General features: G+C 39.9%; 1 long non-coding RNA gene across 1 annotated transcript; it reads right to left on the bottom strand.

The window, feature by feature from the left end:
• Nucleotides 1-1,272: 1,272 nt before the first annotated feature.
• On the bottom strand, nt 1,273-11,675 carry LOC134217209 (uncharacterized). Its single transcript, XR_009980945.1, has 5 exons — nt 11,445-11,675; nt 11,253-11,388; nt 11,119-11,190; nt 1,831-1,886; nt 1,273-1,772 (listed from the first exon to the last, which is right to left on the bottom strand). It is a non-coding gene; the product is annotated as an uncharacterized LOC134217209 (long non-coding RNA).
• Nucleotides 11,676-20,927: the final 9,252 nt, after the last annotated feature.

Here is a 20,927-nt window from a genome sequence, read left to right as displayed (position 1 = left end):
GAACATCATCAGTCCACATGAAGCAACCGTTAGCGAGCTTGCGAATAACATCCATCTGACTCCAAACGACTTTTCTGAGGAGTTGGAGATCTCAGCTGGCGAACTGACATATTAAATCATCAAAAAGCATGAAGGCCCCAGGCTTCGACAGCATTAGCATTGTTACGGTGTTATTCGTAAATTGGACACTAGTCATACTCATGTTTTACTTTTAAAATCCTTATGCTATCAGAAATCAAGAAGGGGAGTAGTCCTTCATTCCAGTCTTAAACAAAAATAACAAAAGCATGATGATTACTACTCCTGGCCACGCCCATCTTCACCGTTACTAAGGAGAGGAAGGAAGTATTGATGAAGTACTTTCTTAACGAGAGGCCACCGACTTAGCGACACCCTCATAAGTACCACGGAGTTGGATAATGAGGAAGGTATTCGTTGGGTCAGGATTTGCCTGTAGCTGGCAATGTAACCGTAGTAGATCTTACCCCGTAACACAACACGTAAAGGTGTCTACCCAGCATTACGGGTAAAAGGCCCCAGGCTTCGACAGCATCCTAAATCTCGAGCTCAAACACATGAGTGCTCCATTCTTTGAGCACCTTTCGCTGATCTTCAATCAGTGTATGCGACTCAGCTACTTCCCATCATCATGGAAGTCTGCGAAAGTCATTCCCATCAGCCTGGGAAGGATCCTTCCACTCCAAAAAGCTAACGTCCCATCAGTCTTCTCTCAGGGTTATCCAAGCTGTTTGAAAAAGCAATTTACCACCGTCTACCTGTTCAACCTGTTCACCTCCGACATGCCAGAACCTCAAGAAGGCGACACTTTGTCAATTCGCAGATGACACCTCTATCGTCTACAAGGGACGATTCATACGAGCGCTAGTGGCAAAAATCCAACGAGGCCTGGATGCCCTGACAGATTATTTCACCAGCTGAAGGATCTGTATTAACGCGGCGAAGACCCAGACCATCATCTTCCCCCACTCGAAATCCCCCAGGCTTGTTCCGGCTGAGGACTGCAAAATCATCATCAATGACACGACTGTGGAATGGGTCAATGAGGCCGACTACCTTGGCTTGACCCTCGACAGCAAGCTTATTTTCAGGCAACAGGTTGATAAGACGGTCACAAAGTGTAACGTCTTGTTGAAACTGCTGTACCCTTATTGCGAGCTTCCGGTAGCGGGTAGAGCAGAACTACCAAAGCGGATCACAAATCAAACAAAACTGGAGGGCTAAAGCACCAACAAGACAAATTAATACATATATTTGGGGCATTTGCCCTAATCTTCCTCTTACTACCTTCTCATCCCTACTCTCTTCGTCTTACTTCTTCTTCTCTACTTCTTCCATCTTACAAACTAATTTGTTCAGTACTCACGGTACCACCTAACGGGGCGTCCCCCTACGTTTCGCCTGTGCTGCGATCATCTCGCCGCCGCGAATCTCGCATGCCGCTCCCGATGTTCACACCGACGCTACTCCTCTGCTGGAGACCTCTCTGGCCGTCCAGTACGACCGGGTTGCTGGATGGGGTCCCTCCGAGGCAGTCTCCGATGTCTCCGTACACCACAGTCACAAATCTTGTACCAGTCCACACCACTCGACGATTTCGAAGCCGGTCTCCACCGATGGCTACGATGCCCTCGCCGAGGCTAGCACGCCCCTTTCCTCCAGCCAAACAGCATCGATCGCGCACCGACGGCTGACGAATTGGATCCGGCACAAAAACAAAGTCCAGCACAAAAACAAAATCCGGCACAAAAACCCTGTGGATGTATGTCCACCGTTAAACGACTGTTCGCACATTGTTTTAGAGGCACTTACCAAATCAGTGGGGTGATTTTTGCGCTGCCAAGATGCCTTTAGACTGAAACGATGGCCTTTGTGGTGATTCACCACTCTCACCCTGAAACTAATGGTATCAACGAAAGGGACCAAAGCGGTTGCACCGCCTGACTAATAAAATGCACTGGAAATAATGCTGTCTGCCTGTCGCGGCGAACCGAAACAGGCAGAAGCATACCCGAAGGAGGTAAACAAAAAAACGTTTATCTTTAAGTATGCTTATGTATCGTGGGAGGTAGATGTAAGATTTCTTTATAAAACAAAATGTAAAATAAAGACAGTCTTGAATCGAGAGCTAAAGCGTACAGACGGATTATTTATCTATCATCGACCACGTTACCGCCGGCTGGCATCCAGGATGTTAGGCCGGCCTAAATTATTACATTGGTGGCAGCGGAAAAGTACCCTAGTGGTACAGGCATTTTTTTTTGCATGTGAAAAAAAAGTGCTTGAAACAATGTTTGCACGTAAAAGTCAGTAAAAACAGTGAAATCTTAGAAAAGACTAATCGACGATCCACGTATTTTGCCTATGGTGTGTAGTGTGTAATTCTAAAATGATTGAACGTCCCAGTGATAACCGAGGACGTAATAAACCGATCTTGGAAAAAACGTCGCCGAGATCTGAATTTCCACAAGTTTCAATGAGGTGAAAACCCCTGATGTTGGTCGCAATGAAGGAAGACGCAGCTCATCATTCAATTTGGAGAAGGCTAATATCTTGAAATGACAGTGAAGCACCTTGAAAATCTGCAGCAACAAGTCCTGTGACAATGTTGGTGTTGAAACCCAGACGAGCAGCTTTCGCCAGTATTACACCAGTTCAGCAGCACTCAGGAATTTGTCAACATCTGAATCCAAAACACATCAACATCAATCACCACGTGGAGGTCTCTCAACATCGCGGCAGGTCAACGACGATAACATCCTCGTGCATGTAAGTTAATGACACGAACCGATATTTTCATTTTATTTACTTTGTTTTTTTTAATGCGTATAAATATCATTTATACAGTAAACGTGAAAATCACTTCAAAAAAAAAAAAAAATTAACGTTTTGAGTTCGAAATATATCTGATATGCTATGTTCATTCACATTCGATTAAAATGGGTTGACAGGGCTCGGTGATTTTTCAATGAGTTGAAAAAGTTATTGGTGACCCTACTTCTTTCCTGCAGCGCCCTGCGGGGTGCCTCCGTAGACGGAAATGAAGTACCTTACAAAGGTGTCAATTTTATCCATTATTTTTTTGGCCAGACGTCTGAACCCAGAGCTACGAACCAGAGGTCAGAATACTGAGCCATTTTTAAAGATCCATTTATTATGCCAGTGGTCGGAATCCAGAGCCAATGAGCCAGAGGTCCGAGCAAAAATTCAAGTGGTTAGAGCCCACAGCACGTTCGTATACGAGGATCATTTTTTTATGCAAATATACACAATGAATATGACATATCAGATCGTGTATTAAAATTATTTTATTTTCTCATGTTTTTTTTGGAAAGAGAGGATCACGTTTATTTATCAAAAAGTATTCATTATAAATTGTAAAATGAAAACTTTTGCTTTGATTTTTTTTTTCAATTTGTTAATATTTAATGAGATTGGAGTTATACGAGATACTAAAACAAAATACACAATCCATCTGATAACCTTTACGAAACAACAGAAGAACAAGTGATTAAATAAGGATCAACATATTCGGAAAGGGAAGTGCATCAAAAAAAATTAATAGAACATAATATTTTTAGTATTCGAAACAGGTGCACAACCAAATTATTTTTGAAAACGAATACATCACGAATACATTTCACATATTTGCTACCTAATAACAATGCAGTTAGAAAGAGACAAATTTTAGGCATCTATATCGTCGTATTTTTCTCTTCCTTGAGTGCATAGAAATATCATTTAAATGAGCATGTGAACGTGAAACTCATTTCCTCTGAATAAAAGGAAACACTATTAATTTTGTCTCACATTTTATATGATCTGATATGGTATTTTAATTTCAAGAAGGAATATTATATTGAGCAAAAGTGCCAGTGGTTAGATCCCATAGCAGATTCATTCATGCTCCATTATTTAAAGCCAGAGGTCGGAATCCAGAGCCAGAGAGCCAGAGGTCCGAGCCCAAAGCAAAAGTGCCAGTGGTTAGATCCCATAGCACATTTTTTTTATGATCCATTTATTGTGCCAGTGGTTAGAGCCCATAGCACATTCATAGGATTATTTTATTATTCCAATATAAGGAAAAGTATCATATCAGAAAACATATCAGATCTCGTATTAAATCATATTTCTGGGGAGATAGGATCACGTTTATACATAAAACATATTTGGTTTTCCGCATTTATTGCTTCATGCCTCAAACCAAAATGTTGGGGGAAGAGGGACCTGCACTACGAGGCCCATAATTATACGACAATATAATATTAAACAAGAATTGTGAAAAAAAATAGAAAAAAGTAGAAGACATTAAATTGAATCATTTCAAAAGGCGATCAAAACGGTTAACAATAAATAATATAATAGTAAAAGTATAAGGAAGTTCAAAATGTATTACAAGGAGTATTCATGAAACGTTAATAAAACACAAATTGTAAATCAAAATTTTATATGGGTCATTCCGTGCCAAGTGACCGAGCACGTGCAATTAACCTATTTAAAAATAATGAAAAATACCTAGCACATATTAATTTTGATCCATTATTTTAAATAACCATATGACCATGGTGATTGAACCGCCCCTTCGATCAAAAAATCCCTCCCTGTTTTTGGAGATTTTTTAAAACATGCTATTTTCAAATATCGATATCTTAGCCCCCGATAAAGCTACAAGAAACTTTAATACCAGTTTTCCGCTTGAAATTTGATTAAGTTTTATTGAAAAAATACTTTAAATGCTGAGCAGTGTTGCCAACTATATTATTTTTCTAACAAAATAATAAAAAAGCATTTTTCTCAAAATACGTATATTTTTTTCTTCGATTTCTCAACGGATTCGAGCTTAACAGACTTTTTCCAGTCGGAAACACTTATCGATACAAAGTAAAATGCGCCGTTGCTGAGATATGGCAGCTTTAGTAAATCTTATTTGGGTCATTCCGCGCCAAGTGACCGAGAAAAAGTGAACTTGCAGGTGAATACTATGAATTCCAACCAAATCAGGTGTATCTACTTACTTTGGGCCCACATTTAGAAAAAGCATTTGATCCGACCGTATGAGCCGCCCCTCCGGCCAAACACTCCTCCCTGTTTTTGAAGATTTTTAAAATCATGCCATTTTCAATAATCGATATCTCCGCCCTTAGTAAAGGTACAAAAAACGTCGTACCAGTTTTCCGCTTGGAATTTTGTGAAGATTTTACAAAAAATATTTCAGATGCAAAGCAGTGTTGCCAACTACATTATTTTTCTAAAAAATCAATTAAACAAATCATTAAAAATAAAAAATTATCAAAATACGTATACATATATTTTTTTAATTTCTCAGCGGATTTGAGTTTATCAGGCAATTTCCTGTCAAAAACACTTATCGACCCCCAGGGCAGTCGCGGGATAATCATTGATATGCCGCGAAATACAAGTCTTGATTCATACTTGAGTCCCTTTTTTGTCCTAAAAATGTATACCAGCTTTTAGATTTGAATCTTATAAGTAATGATTAGATTTGGAATACTAATAAACGAATGACTGAAGAACAACAAATTTTTAGAAGTAGCCTTCTTTAGGTATCCAAAACAGGTGAAAATATGAATGCTGAACTGAGCTGGTTGTCAAAATCCATGTACAATCCAAAAACAATATAAATTCAATTGAAAAATCTATTCGAAATCCAATCCGTATCTAAACCAAATTCAAACCAAAGCAAATCAAAATCCAGTCAAATCATATACAAATTCAATTCAAATCAGATCCAAATTCAATCTAAATCTAATCCAATCTAAATCCAATCAAAATCTGATCCAATTCAGATCCAAATCTAATCCAATCCAAAGCTGATCCAACCCCTATCCAAATTCAATCCAATACAAAACTAATCCAAATCGTTTGAAATTCAATCCAAATCTAAATCCAATCCAATCTAATACCAATCCAAATCCAATCAATGAAGGAATATAAAGTAATTTATTATGATTTGCTCAATATAACTCACTTTTTATTAAATTTCTAAAAATCAATTCATTTTGCACCTTGTGGGTCGCAAACAATATTGGATTCTGCTAGACCCACCTAGCATATTCAAAAAGTTTGGGAACCTCTGTACTAAGGAATTAAAGAAGATGGGGTTCGAAAATGTAGCGTGGTTTATGGGCCACCCCTTATTCATTATAAATTTATGTTCAGAAATAATTATCAAAATTTTATTATATTCAGACGAATTTCAGTGCTCAGAACGCTTAGTAAGGAACATGAAAAAATGCGTTGACACAAAAGGTATTTTGTGCTGCCCCAATCTTAAGAGGGGTAATCCCCTCCAACAAGAAATCGTACAAAAAGTTCAGGGAAAAAAGAGTACAAAAGCGTGCGTGAAGGAGGAAAACGGGTGCAGAAGCAGAAGCATTTGGATCTAGCGAATCTGACTGATATATTGCCCTCTTTAAGGAAAAATTTGTTTTTTCGAGATTGGATTTATCAAATTCGCCGAACATCGGCCGCTCGAATGCGTTGTAGCAGGAGCAGCAAGCACTCATACAGTATGTGTATGTGTAATCCACGAGTACTTCAAACTGATGTTTACGGGAGCAAAACTTGATCTCTCTTGAAACTTGAAGTTAATGGAATCAAAGCATTTCCCTCGTTTAAAGATCAATTGAAACTGAACCTTTGAAGCCCACCAGCAGAGCTAATTGAGCAAAATGTAGTCATGTAACTACTGTCCTAATGTTGGTTTGTCATTACAGCACCCAAATGAGTGCTTTAATGAAATTTATGCAACCCATTTGAGTTGCATAATGGTCATTAAATCACCCATTTCGTTGGTATGGAAAAGTAGGCCGTTTTATAAATCAAAGACGAACTGTAAACCAGGTATTATGAACAGGAATTGCAAAAATAACTTTAAACCATTTAAACATATTTAGTGGAAATCTGGCATCACTGGCCTCAAAAGCATTATGTGCTGCAAAAATATGTTTTTTTTTTGTGAATTATTCGAATAAAACTAATAAAAACTACATTATCATAGTTGTTTACCTTTACAGAACGAATTGAACGATATGCTGAATTAAAACCTTCGATTATGCCTAACTAAAACCGTCATAACTCAGCAACTGCTCATTTTACTTTGTAACGATAGGTGTTCCTGACAGGAAATTGCCTGATAAACTCAAATCCGCTGAGAAATCAAAAAAATATTTATACGTATTTTGAGAAAAATGCTATTTTTTAATTTTTTTATAAAAATAATGTAGTTGGCAACACTGTTCTGCATCTGAAATATTTTTTGTAAAATCTACACAAAATTTCAAGCGGAAACCTGCTACTTACGTTTTTTGTAGTTTTATCAGGGCGGAGATATCGATTATTGAAAATGACATGTTTTTAAAAATCTTCAAAACAGGGAGGAGTGTTTGACCGGAGGGCGGCTCAAACGGTCGGATCAGATGCTTTTTCGAAATGTGGGCCCAAAGTAAGTAGATACACCTATTTTGGTTGGAATTCATAGTATTCACCTGCAAGTTTTCATTTTCTCGGTCACTTGGCGCGGAATGACCCATGGGTCATTCCGTGCCAAGTGACCGAGCACGCGCAATTAACCTATTTAAAAATAATGAAAATGCCTAGCACATATTAATTTTGGTCCATTATTTTGAATAACCATATGACCATGGTGATTGAACTGCCCTTCGACCAAAAAACCCCTCACTGTTTTTGGAGATTTTAAAAAACATGCTATTTTCAAATATCGATATCTTTGCCTCCGATAAAGCTACAAGAAACTTTAATACCAGTTTTCCGCTTGAAATTTGATGAAGTTTTTAGAAAAAATACTGAAATGCTGAGCAGTGTTGCCAACTATATTATTTTTCTCACAAAATAATAAAAAAGCATTTTTCTCAAAATACGTATATTTTTTTCTTCGATTTCTCAACGGATTCGAGCTTAACAGACTTTTTCCAGTCGGAAACACTTATCGATACAAAGTAAAATGCGCCGTTGCTGAGATATGGCAGCTTTAGTAAATCTTATTTGGGTCATTCCGCGCCAAGTGACCGAGAAAAAGTGAACTTGCAGGTGAATACTATGAATTCCAACCAAATCAGGTGTATCTACTTACTTTGGGCCCACATTTAGAAAAAGCATTTGATCCGACCATATGAGCCGCCCTCCGGCAAAACACTCCTCCCTGTTTTTGAAGATTTTTAAAATCATGCCATTTTCAATAATCGATATCTCCGCCCCTAATAAAGGTACAAAAAACGTCAGTACCAGTTTTCCGCTTGGAATTTTGTGAAGATTTTACAAAAAATATTTCAAATGCAAAGCAGTGTTGCCAACTACATTATTTTTCTAAAAAATCAATTAAACAAATCATTAAAAATCAAAAATTATCAAAATACGTATATTTTTTTTAATTTCTCAGCGGAATTGAGTTTATCAGGCAATTTCCTGTCAAAAACACTTATCGACCCCCAGGGCAGTCGCGGGATGATCATTGAAAAGCCGCGAAAGACAACTCTTGATTCATACTTGAGTCCCTTTTTTGTCCTAAAAATGTATACCAGCTTTTAGATTTGAATCTTATAAGTAATGATTAGATTTGGAATACTAATAAACGAATGACTGAAGAACAACAAATTTTTAGAAGTAGCCTTCTTTAGGTATCCAAAACAGGTGAAAATATGAATGCTGAACTGAGCTGGTTGTCAAAATCCATGTACAATCCAAAAACAATATAAATTCAATTGAAAAATCTATTCGAAATCCAATCCGTATCTAAACCAAATTCAAACCAAAGCAAATCAAAATCCAGTCAAATCATATACAAATTCAATTCAAATCAGATCCAAATTCAATCTAAATCTAATCCAATCTAAATCCAATCAAAATCTGATCCAATTCAGATCCAAATCTAATCCAATCCAAAGCTGATCCAACCCCTATCCAAATTCAATCCAATACAAAACTAATCCAAATCGTTTGAAATTCAATCCAAATCTAAATCCAATCCAATCTAATACCAATACAAATCCAATCAATGAAGGAATATAAAGTAATTTATTATGATTTGCTCAATATAACTCACTTTTTATTAAATTTCTAAAATCAATTCATTTTGCACCTTGTGTGTCGCAAACAATATTGGATTCTGCTAGACCCACCTAGTATATCCAAAAAGTTTGGGAACCTCTGTACTAAGGAATTAAAGAAGATGGGGTTCGAAAATGTAGCGTGGTTTATGGGCCAGCTCTTATTGATTATAAATTTATGTTCAGAAACAATTATCAAAATTTTATTATATTCAGACGAATTTCAGTGCTCAGAACGCTTAGTAAGGAACATGAAAAAATGCGTTGACATAAAAGGTATTTTGTGCTGCCCCAATCTTAAGAGGGGTAATCACTTCCAACAAGAAATCGTACAAGGAACTGGCAGGGAAAAAAGAGTACAAAAGCGTACGTGAAGGAGGAAAACGGGTGCAGAAGCAGAAGCGTTTGGTTCTAGCGAAACTGTCTGAAATATTGCCCTCTTTAAGGAAAAATTTGTTTTTACGAGATTGGATTTATCAAATTCGCCGAACATCGGCCGCTCGAATGCGTTGTAGCAGGAGCAGCAAGCACTCATACAGTATGTGTATGTGTAATCCACGAGTACTTCAAACTGATGTTTACGGGAGCAAAACTTGATCTCTCTTGAAACTTGAAGTTAATGGAATCAAAGCATTTCCCTCGTTTAAAGATCAATTGAAACTGAACCTTTGAAGCCCACCAGCAGAGCTAATTGAGCAAAATGTAGTCATGTAACTACTGTCCTAATGTTGGTTTGTCATTACAGCACCCAAATGAGTGCTTTAATGAAATTTATGCAACCCATTTGAGTTGCATAATGGTCATTAAATCACCCATTTCGTTGGTATGGAAAAGTAGGCCGTTTTATAAATCAAAGACGAACTGTAAACCAGGTATTATGAACAGGAATTGCAAAATAACTTTAAACCATTTAAACATATTTAGTGGAAATCTGGCATCACTGGCCTCAAAAGCATTATGTGCTGCAAAATATGTTTTTTTTGTGAATTATTCGAATAAAACTAATAAAAACTACATTATCATAGTTGTTTACCTTTACAGAAAGAATTGAACGATATGCTGAATGAAAACCTTCGATTATGCCTAACTAAAACCGTCATAACTCAGCAACTGCTCATTTTACTTTGTAACGATAGGTGTTCCTGACAGGAAATTGCCTGATAAACTCAAATCCGCTGAGAAATCAAAAAAATATTTATACGTATTTTGAGAAAAATGCATTTTTTTATTTTTTTTTATAAAAATAATGTAGTTGGCAACACTGCTTTGCATCTGAAATATTTTTTGTAAAATCTACACAAAATTTCAAGCGGAAAACTGGTACTAACGTTTTTTGTAGCTTTATCAGGGGCGGAGATATCGATTATTGAAAATGGCATGTTTTTAAAAATCTTCAAAAACAGGGAGGAGTGTTTGACCGGAGGGGCGGCTCAAACGGTCGGATCAGATGCTTTTTCGAAATGTGGGCCCAAAGTAAGTAGATACACCTATTTTGGTTGGAATTCATAGTATTCACCTGCAAGTTTTCACTTTTTCTCGGTCACTTGGCGCGGAATGACCCATATTGAACATAAAAATTTAGTTTTTTGTATTATGATCAGTGTAAACCTAAGATTATACACTTAAAGAAAAACGTTTTTTTTCGTTAATGGGGGAGTAATGTGGTGATTCACCACTCTCACCCTGAAACTAATGGTATCAACGAAAGGGACCAAAGCGGTTGCGCCGCCTGACTAATAAAATGCACTGGAAATAATGCTGTCTGCCTGTCGCGGCGAACCGAAACAGGCAGAAGCATACCCGAAGGGAGGTAAACAAAAAAAAAACGTTTATCTTTAAGTATGCTTATGTATCGTGGGAGGTAGATGTAAGATTTCTTTATAAAACAAAATGTAAAATAAAGACAGTCTTGAATCGAGAGCTAAAGCGTACAGACGGATTATTTATCTATCATCGACCACGTTACCGCCGGCTGGCATCCTTCAGGATGTTAGGCCGGCCTAAATTATTACACCTCCAATGCGATAGGTCGTCGTCGTTTGCTGTGTCACGGGAACCGTCTTCGTCCAATCTTCGGAATGGAGTTCTATTGCGAATTGGCTTGATGTTAGAGTCTTATTCCCCAGAATCCATTAGAGTTCTATTTACCTTCTGTCCGCTGAAACCTGTTCAGATCGACGAATGCTCTTGGCGGCTTTGGTCCACCGGAATGGATGGAAGATTGCTTCTGCCGAACGGAAGAAGGGGTGGTTTTCATACGTTTTTACGAAGCAAACGCCCGAATCTGTTTCAAGGGATTGAGGTTAGCATAATTCCTCTAGCACGACGCTTGTTCCTTACCTCTGAGTGCGTTTCCTAGCGGTCGGGATTTGCGCGAGTGCTCTTTCTGGCGGTCTGGATCTGCGCTAGTGCTTTTCCTAGCGGTCGGGATCTGCGCCGCACTCCTTCCGAATCACTTTTCGCCACTCGCTTGCTAAAGCACTTTTTGCACCTCGTGCGTTTGCCAGAAAACTTTTTCCGACGACGCGATGGCGGTATGAAGCCGGTTAGCGGTACCAATCGCGCAGGAATAACCGATGTTATTCAGTGTCAGCAGAGGTGTGCAGTGCAAAGCTGCATTCAAATTGGCGGTTCATTTTTTGGTGATACACGGTGAAGAAACGGTTGCGATTTTGATGGCGATGAGTGGTATAATGATTTTCTTAATTCTCGCGCTTAGTTTCATAGGGGCGTAACTGTATTGATCGATTTCTCTTAATCGATTTTATATATTGTTAATAAGTCAATTGTTTCAAAAGCTACAACCGTGATTATTGATTCTGGTCCAAGATACAATCATCCTTTATCATACCAAACCATTAAATCATCGACAAACTAGCGCAATTCGGTACAATAATAAAAAGAAAACATCGACGAAGAGAAATCGATCAATACAGTTACGCCCCTATGAAACTAAGCGCGAGAATTGTAGTTTAACATGTTTTAAAGACATAATGCATCTTATAATATTGAACAAATCAAACGTAACACCCTTTGATCAACCGCCGGTCGTATTTGTCCCTGAAAAATAAGCTTGCTGTCTACTAGCAAATTATCCTCCCTGTGATCGAATACGGCATGCCGGTTCAGGAGAGCTGCGCTAAAACCCATCACCTCAAACTCCAAAGAATGCAGAACAAATTCCTGAGGATGATCCTCAACACCCCTCCCAGGACACGAACTTCTGAGGTCCACCGTCTGGCCGGTATTGAAACACTACAAGAACGCTTTGGTGAGTGTAAAGATCGGTTTAGTGTTCGTCGCTTATCTTCGGACCAAGCTGCTGTTAGGGCGTTTGTTCCAATCTAGGTTATCAAATTATTATTGTAAATAGTAGTTAGGTTATCAAATTTTAAAAATCAACCGATGCCTCTTTTAGGCTACCTTGAAAACATAGATAAACTTTTATAAATTAAAATTAAAACAATTAAAATTAGAAAATAAACTAAAGATGAAGGGCCAAGAGACCAAACACTTGAAATGCTATAAAAATTATGTGTACGGCAAAAAAAATGGAAAATAAATGAATTTTAACTAACTAACTAGATTGTTTCTTTCCGAACAGTTGCAACACAGTGAAATGTTCAGTAGTGAAACAAGTTGTGCTGCTTAGGAACCTACTGTTCCCGAAACATCAATTTTTTCGAGAATCCGATAATGAAAGAATACGGACTGATTTTACGGCAACGACTCTTAGCGCGAAGCAGGTTAAAATGGCAGCAGGGTAAAATGGCACAACTTGCCAATGAGGCACGCCGCATGAAGCTTGAGATCATGAGACTGAGTGAAGTCCGTTGGCCAAACTTTGGAGAACACAGAACGCCGTCGGGACAAGTTCTGCTATACTCTGGTTTAAGAGGTGAACACGCTCCCTGACATCGCGGAGTTGGCTTCCTACTAAGCGCCCAGGCACACTCTGCGCTTATGGAGTGAAAGGATAATCGTTGCCATATTTAGAACACGGGTCCGAAACCTTACTCTAATCTTGTCTGACCCCATCCGGGTTGTGGCTGGTGTGAGGCAAGAATGTATTCTATCACCCTTACTGTTCCTCATCGTAATCGACGAGATTCTGGTAGGTGCAACTGACCGTGAAACAAACCGCGGGCCGCTATAGCAGCATATAACCATGGAGCACCTAAACGACATGCACTGCCCACACGAAAGGAGACCCGACGACGAGAAAGAAGCGTAGGACAGCTCTGCCGTAATCTGGAAAAGTGACGTAACAGTCATTTTACAACATGCATGTTTTCCATTTTTCTGTGAAAGAGCTCGATGAGTAGTACTCGTCAACACCATTTTTGGAAAATGGCGTATACGTCACTTTTTCAGATTACGGCAGAGCTGGATGCCCACTGCGGGGCGTCAAAATCGTCATCGGAGGTAGGAAAAGAGGAAGACCAGCCATCGGACCGGATAGTCTGCATACCGTATCGAACGACAACGGCCAACGATGCATAAACTTTGCAGCCTCCCGCGGAATGATAGTCCGAAGCACTTTCTTCCCCCGCAGGAATATCCACAAGGCCACATGGAAATCACCTAATCATGAAACGAAAAACCAAATCGATCACGTTCTAATCGACGGTAAATTGTTCTCCGGCATCACGAACGTCCGCACTTACCGCAGCGCAAATATTGAATCCGACCACTACCTCGTTGCAGTATGTGTGCGCTAAAAACTTTTGATGGTATACAACACGCGTCGGAGTAGTCCGCCGCGGCTTAACATTGGGCGGCTACAAGACGGTAGACTAGCCCAAGACTACGCGCAGCAGCTGGAAGTGTCACTCCCAACGGAAGAGCAGAAAGGCGCAGTGTCACTTGAAGATATCTGAAGAGATATTCGATCCGCCATTGGAAGTACCGCAACCGCTGCACTAGGCACGGTGCCCCCGAATCAGAGAAACGACTGGTATGACGGCGATTGTGAGCAGTTAGTTGAGGAGAAGAATGCGACGAGGACGAACGAGACACGATACAAACAGGCGCGGAACAGACGAAACTCGATTTTTCGGAGGAAAAAGCGTCTGCAGGAAGATCGAGACCGTGAAGAGACGGATCAACTGTACCGCGCTAATAACGCACGAAAGTTATGTGTAAGGACATAAACGGGAACCTTCTTTCAACGAGCGTGAGGTGAAAGGTGGCGGCAGCATTACGAAGAGCACGAGAATGGCGATGTGGCAGACAATGGTGGCGGTATGGTAATAAAGTTGGGAGCACGCGTGCAAGACAAACGACTTCCGGCTCCGAATCTCCCGGAAATCCAGGAGCAGATCGGCCGGCTGAAAAACAACAAAGCCTATGGAGTTGACCAACTACCAGGATAGCTCTTTAAATACGTAAGGCACTAACTAGAGCGCTGCATTGGGTAATTATCAATGTTTGGGAGGATGAGGTTCTGTCGCAGGAGTGGATGGAAGGTGTCGTGTGTCCCATCTACAAAAAGGGCGATAAGCTGGATTGTAGCAACTACCGCGCAATCACATTGCTGAACGCTACCTACAAGGTACTCTCCCAAATTTTATGCCGCCGACTAACACCAATCGCAAGAGAGTTCGTGGGGCAGTACCAGGCGGGATTTATGAATGAACGCTCTACCACGGATCAGATGTTCGCCGTACGTCAGGTATTGCAGAAATGCCTCGAATACATGGTGGCATTCTATCATCTATTCATCGATTTCAAAGCCGCATATGATACAATTGATCGGGAACAGCTGTGGTAGCTAATGCACGAACACGGATTTCCGGATAAATTGATACGCTTGATCAAGGCGACGATGGATCGGGTGATTTGCGTAGTTCGAGTTCCAGGGGCATTCTCTAGTCCTTTCGCAACGAGCAGAGGGTTATGGCAAGGTAATGGTAATGGACAACGTATGCCACCCACCACGAGCTTGTATTGATGGTGACGAAATCGAGGCGGTCTTCCGATTCCGGTCATCAACAGTCTTCCGATTTTCGATCATTCACACCTCGAAAATCGGAAGACTGCAGTGGGCCGGGCACGTAGCCAGAATGTCGGACGTAAATTCGGTGAAAATAGTTCTTGACTTGATCCGATGGGAACAAGAAGGCGAGGTGCACGATGACGATTTGCGGACCTTCCGCAGACTGCATGGTTGGCGTCGTGTAGCCATGGACCGAGTTGAATTTAGAAGACTTCTGTGCACTGCAAAGGCCACTCCGGCCTTAGTCTGATAATAAATAAATAAATACACATAGATCCAGTGGATGGATGAAACATGGTTCCATTTGATACATGCTGGGCGCAGGTATTTTTGAACATTGTAGCAATATTAAAATAAGAGAACATCTCTACACGCTTTTCCATTAGGAGGTTTCCTGCTACGAAGTTATAAGTCATTAACCCTTATGCGGCCGACGGGGTACCCGTGTTCCTTTTTCAAATTCAAGTGGTGATATTTCAATGAATTTTTATAGCTGAAAGCTGAAACTCGGTGACATCTAAGAACTCCATAAAATGTAGCATCTGTGAGAAAATCACGTTGATACAGTGAGGAGGGACGTGGGGAGGGGCATCTGATTTTTTTACCACGTGGATGGCCGACAGGGTACCCGTGTTCCACTAAATTGATATTTTCATAACTTTAACAATTTTCAACCGATTTAGATAGTTTTGACAGTTTTAGAAACAGAAACTCATATACTTTTGCCCATAGTCAAGGTTTACAGCTTTTGTCCATGGTTATACAAGAAATCTTTGAAGTAAGACTTAAGAGTCTACACATCGTAACCGAAGGACTATCAACCAGTTTCGAATATATATCATGCTTATTGCGCTTCTTAGGGTCTCCAGGGTCTCCAGAAACCCCTGGAGTAAGGCCTAAGTCACCCAAAAATCCCTGGAATAAGATCTTATGGTCTGCTAACGTAACCAAAGGTCTATCGTAAATTCAAAACGGTACATGCTTTTATGGTGCTTAGCATATAATGCTTTCACAGTATATGTTTCGGGTCATCCAATGACCTTTTCTTAAAACATGTTTGCATTCCAAGTAGTTCTTGTTGCTGTCATTGATTCCAGGTAGTCTACGAACTCCATACAGTCAAGGTCTTCGGATCAATCTCCGTAATGGAGGCAGTTAACGAAGAATAAACCAGTTGCGTGACCCCTTCTTGGTATATGTTTGTATTCAAAGTAGTTCTTGTTGTTGTCGTGGGCTCCAGGTAGTCTACGAACTCCATAGAGTCAAGATCTGTGGATCAACCTCCGTAATGGAGGCAGTTATCTAAGAATAAACAAGTTGTGTGACCCCTTCTTGGTATATGTTTGTCTTCCAAATAGTTTTTGTTGCTGTCAAGGGGTCCAGGTAGTCTACGAACTTCATAGATTCAAGGTCGGTGGATCAACCTCCGTAATGGAGGCAGTTATTGAAGAATAAACATGTTTTGTGACCCCTTCTTGGCATATGTTTGTTTTTCATGTAGTTCTTGTTGTTGTCGTGGGCTCCAGGTAGTCTACGAACTCCATAGATTCAAGATCTGTGGATCATCCTACGGAATGGAGGCAGTTATCGAAGAATAAACAAGTAGCGTGACCCCTTCTTGGTATATGTGTATATTCCAAGTAGTTCTTGTTGTTGTCGAGGACTCCAGGTAGTCTACGAACTCCATAGAGTCAAGGTCTGGGGATCGACCTCGGTAACGAAGGCAGCGTTTGAAGAATAAAAAAGTTTTGTGACCCCTTCTTGATATATGATTATATTCCAAGTAGTTCTTGTTGTTGTCGTTGGCCCCAGGTAGTCTACGAACTCCATAGATTCATAGTCGGTGGATCAACCTCTGTAATGGAGGCAGTTATTGAAGAAAAAACAAGTTGTGTGACCCCTTCTATATAAATAAATAATTCTAAATAAATTGGAACGATACAACTTCACGCCGAGAACGTGAGGGAAAAACGGGCTAATATCGCAAAGATCATGTACCATATTAAAATTAGATTAAGGTTGATTCACGGAATCCAAGTTTCAAAGTGTTCGCGTTTTCAGGGCACACCAATCGATACGGAGGCGGCTGTATTTTTTGTTGATTTAGCTTTGCTGCGTCGCAGCATGCGTGAAATAATAAAAATGACAGTTGTGCGTTACTTCCGTATCGAGTGGTGTGCCCCCGAAAACGCGAGCACTTTGAAACTTGGATTCCGTAAGAAGTGACCTTAAAGACCCTCTAGATATTCGTGTAAGCCTAGAAGTTTAACTCCATAAATTTTTAGGATGACCATTAGCATATGCCATGAACGCATTTTATTCATGGGCCCCAAAGCCATGTACCAAATTTAAAACAGGCTGATATATCTCTGGTGTAGATCCTTATGCCTTACTTCAGGGTTTTCTTGGATGACCATGAACATTGAAAATGGATGCATTCTATTCTACGTACTATAAAAGGCATGTATAACTATTCAACTAGGCCGAAGGAACTCTGGTTACGCGTGAAGTTCTTGCTGATTGTTCAAGTGTTCTCTTGGATACCCATGAACATATGCAATGAAAGCGGTATATTCAATGTACTAAAAAGGGCATATGCCACTTTTGAAACAATCCGAAAGGTTACGTGTGAAGATCCTGAGGCCTATTTTAGCATTTTCTTGGAAGACCATAAACATATGCAATGGACGTATTCCTTTCTATGTACCACAAAGGGCATGTACCACTTTTGAAACAAGCCAAAAGATCTCTGGGTACCCATGCAGATTTAAAGTCCTATTCCAGGGTTTTCTTGGATGACCATGAACCTATGCAATGGACGCAATCTATTCTATGTACCACAAAGGGCATGAAACACTTTTGAAAAAATCTGAAACCTCTTTAGTTACGCGTGTAGATCTTAAGGCCTTTTCCAGGGTTTTCTTGGATGACCATGAACATATGCAATAAAGGCGTTCTATTCTATGTACCACAAAGGGCATGTACCAGTTTTGAAACAATCTAAAAGATCTCTGGTTACGCGTGTAGACCTAAAGGCCTTTTCCAGGGTTTTCTTGGATGACCATGAACATATGCAATGAAGGCGCCAGAGGACATATCTGAGAGATTTCTGCGATAGCGCAGAGCATATGTAGTAATCACATTTGATTTAAAGATGCGCAAAGAGCATGTACCACTTTTGAGACAAGTCCATAGACTCATGGTTACGAGTGTAGACCTTAAGGCCTTACTCCAGAGATTTCTTGGATGACTCGGAACATATACTGTGAACGCATTTTATGCTAAGTACCACAAAGAGCATGTACCGTGTTTGAATTTGCATAATAGGCCTTTGGTTACGCGAGTATATCTTTAAGCTTTACTCCAGGGATTTCTCGGATGACTAAGACTTCATTTCAGGGATTTTTGCATTACCCGAAGCATATACTGTAAACACCTTCAATTCTAAGAAGCGCAAAGAGCTTGTAGCATATTTGAAACTGGCTGAATGGCCTTTGGTTACACGTGTAGACTCTTAAGCCTTACTTCAAAAATTTCTTGTATGACCATGGGCATAAGCTGTAAACCTTGACAATAGGCAAAAAGTATATGAGTTTCTGTTTCCAAAACTGTCAAAATTATCCAAATCGGTTGAAAATTGTTGAAGTTATGAGAATATCAATTTAGTGGAACACGGGTACCCTGTCGGCCATCGACGTGTGTTTTTTTTGTTGGCCGCATAAGGGTTAAGCGTTCTAATATGTGTCTAAATTATTACTTCTACATTAGTGTTGAATAAATGTGTTTTTAGTGTGATGTTCAACTGTAAAAATTTGGCATAAAATAGTTCTTGCCGTTTTGAAAAATCTTGTTTATCGATTATTATAAAATAACAAACTTACCTCTTATTGTGCTGGGCATTTTGCTAATCCTTAGATATCGGGTGGATACGATACAATTAGAGTTGAATTCAGCAATGCTGCAGAGATAGTTTCAAAAGCTTTTCCTTCCTTCCTTTTCCAATCAACTTGAAAAATAGTTATCATTCGATTGTAATTCAAGTGCACTTCTCGGGGACATCGGATCAGAAAAAGTAGGCAAGTATTCGAAATTCTCATTTACACTTTCGGTTAACTGCAATCACTTTATTATGAAACTAATTATTGTAATTACTAATCACTAATTACAGAATCGTTGTTATCACTGCACTTATATGGATAATAAACACTGTGCCATTAGCAATAGGTTTTACAATCATACATTTTTCTCACATTGATTCTTCGATAAACATCTTCCTATCATGAGGTTTGGGTACTTGTATATTAAACTGATATTTTGTTATTATTTTTCATTTATCCATTTTTTTAGCAGCACTCGGGGAATAATAATAAACATTCTTCCTTTTATTCACATTGATGTAGAATTATTTCACCAACAGTATTTTCATATTTCTCCATCTTCTTAATCTTCAGGTTTTTTTTCTTTTCACCACGCATTTCACTTTTCAAATTAATGCTAATTTGTTGGAATCTTACTGATTTTTGATATTCCTTCTTCGAAGTATAACTTAATATCGCCGAAAAAGTGTACAACATAATTGAACAAAAACAACCACTCCGAACATACCAAGTACAAACAAACCACGAAAGCAAGCCACTGATCCGTGGCACAAAAAAAAACAGAAACAGAGCTAACTCTAAAACTTAACGCACCGGAACGGGAAGGCCGGATCTAAGATCATGCGATCAAAAGAAAATGAGCTATTTGACGATGCTTTTGTTGCTGGAGCACCTCACACCACGGAGCACTCAGACACCGTCCCTCACGGAAGTCAACGAAACACGCCAAAAAATGGGAAAAAAGCACCAAGCTACTAGTCCAGCGACCGCCGCACACACGCCGCCCTTTAATGATAGAGGCGTAACAGTCCCGCAAACGAGGTCCAGCAGGCCCAAGTCCCGAGGTATGTGACCTCGACAATGAGCGCTCAGATGATTACTAAAGGTGCCACAGTCAACCGTGGAGAAGAGGCTCAAGAAAAACGCTGTCGCCGTCGCCGTTGTCGTCGCTGTGGTCCCTTCTTGCTGACGGTCGTGCGCGCCTTCCTGGCAGCAGCAAACAGCAAACCAAACGGGTCTCTCAGCAGAATCAGAACCATCATCGTCGTCGTCGTACGAACGAATGGCGACAAAGAATAGTGGGTGGTGGAGCTGGGCTGGGCGGGGAAGTCAAGTCACCACCGCAAGTAGCAGGAGAAAGAGAGAGTCACCTGGCCATGCTGCAGAGGTGACCGCAGATGCTAAAATAATCATTGGCGCACAGGACACTCCCGAAGAGTTGAGTTACTGCTGCCACCGCAGCCTGGCAGTTGGGGACTTCAACGGGAGGACACTCACCGCGATGCAGCGGTGCAAGAATGGGATATGATCGAGAACGCTTGGGTTCGTAACACTGAGGGCGATTTTACGTGTTGTTGTTTGTTATTGTTGACTTTGTGGTCAACGGATAGAACTCAGCAGGTGAGAAATCATCTCATTTCGGTCACCGGTTGTGAAGCAGTGAAAAAGTGGAGGAATAGTGAAAATGAGCAGGTAAATGCCACTCTATGGCAAACGATGATTCAATTATGCGTGAGAAACTGATGGTAGAATTATAATGCCATAATTGCAAACAAAGGTAATTAATCAAAATGAGCCTTATCCATTTTCCATGAGTTTGCATGGATTTTTTTGAAACGAACATGAAACACATTTTTATTAGCTTGATTTATTTTGAAGAATTTTCAGTTTTCAATACCATGGACCTCGGAAATTATTATTATTATTATTATTATTATTATTAAATAT

This window comes from Armigeres subalbatus, chromosome 2, assembly GCF_024139115.2.
Source record: "Armigeres subalbatus isolate Guangzhou_Male chromosome 2, GZ_Asu_2, whole genome shotgun sequence".
NCBI classification, from domain to species: domain Eukaryota; kingdom Metazoa; phylum Arthropoda; class Insecta; order Diptera; family Culicidae; genus Armigeres; species Armigeres subalbatus.
The sequence above is the reverse complement of the archived record's forward strand: the minus strand, read 5'-3'. Positions and strand labels throughout refer to the sequence as shown.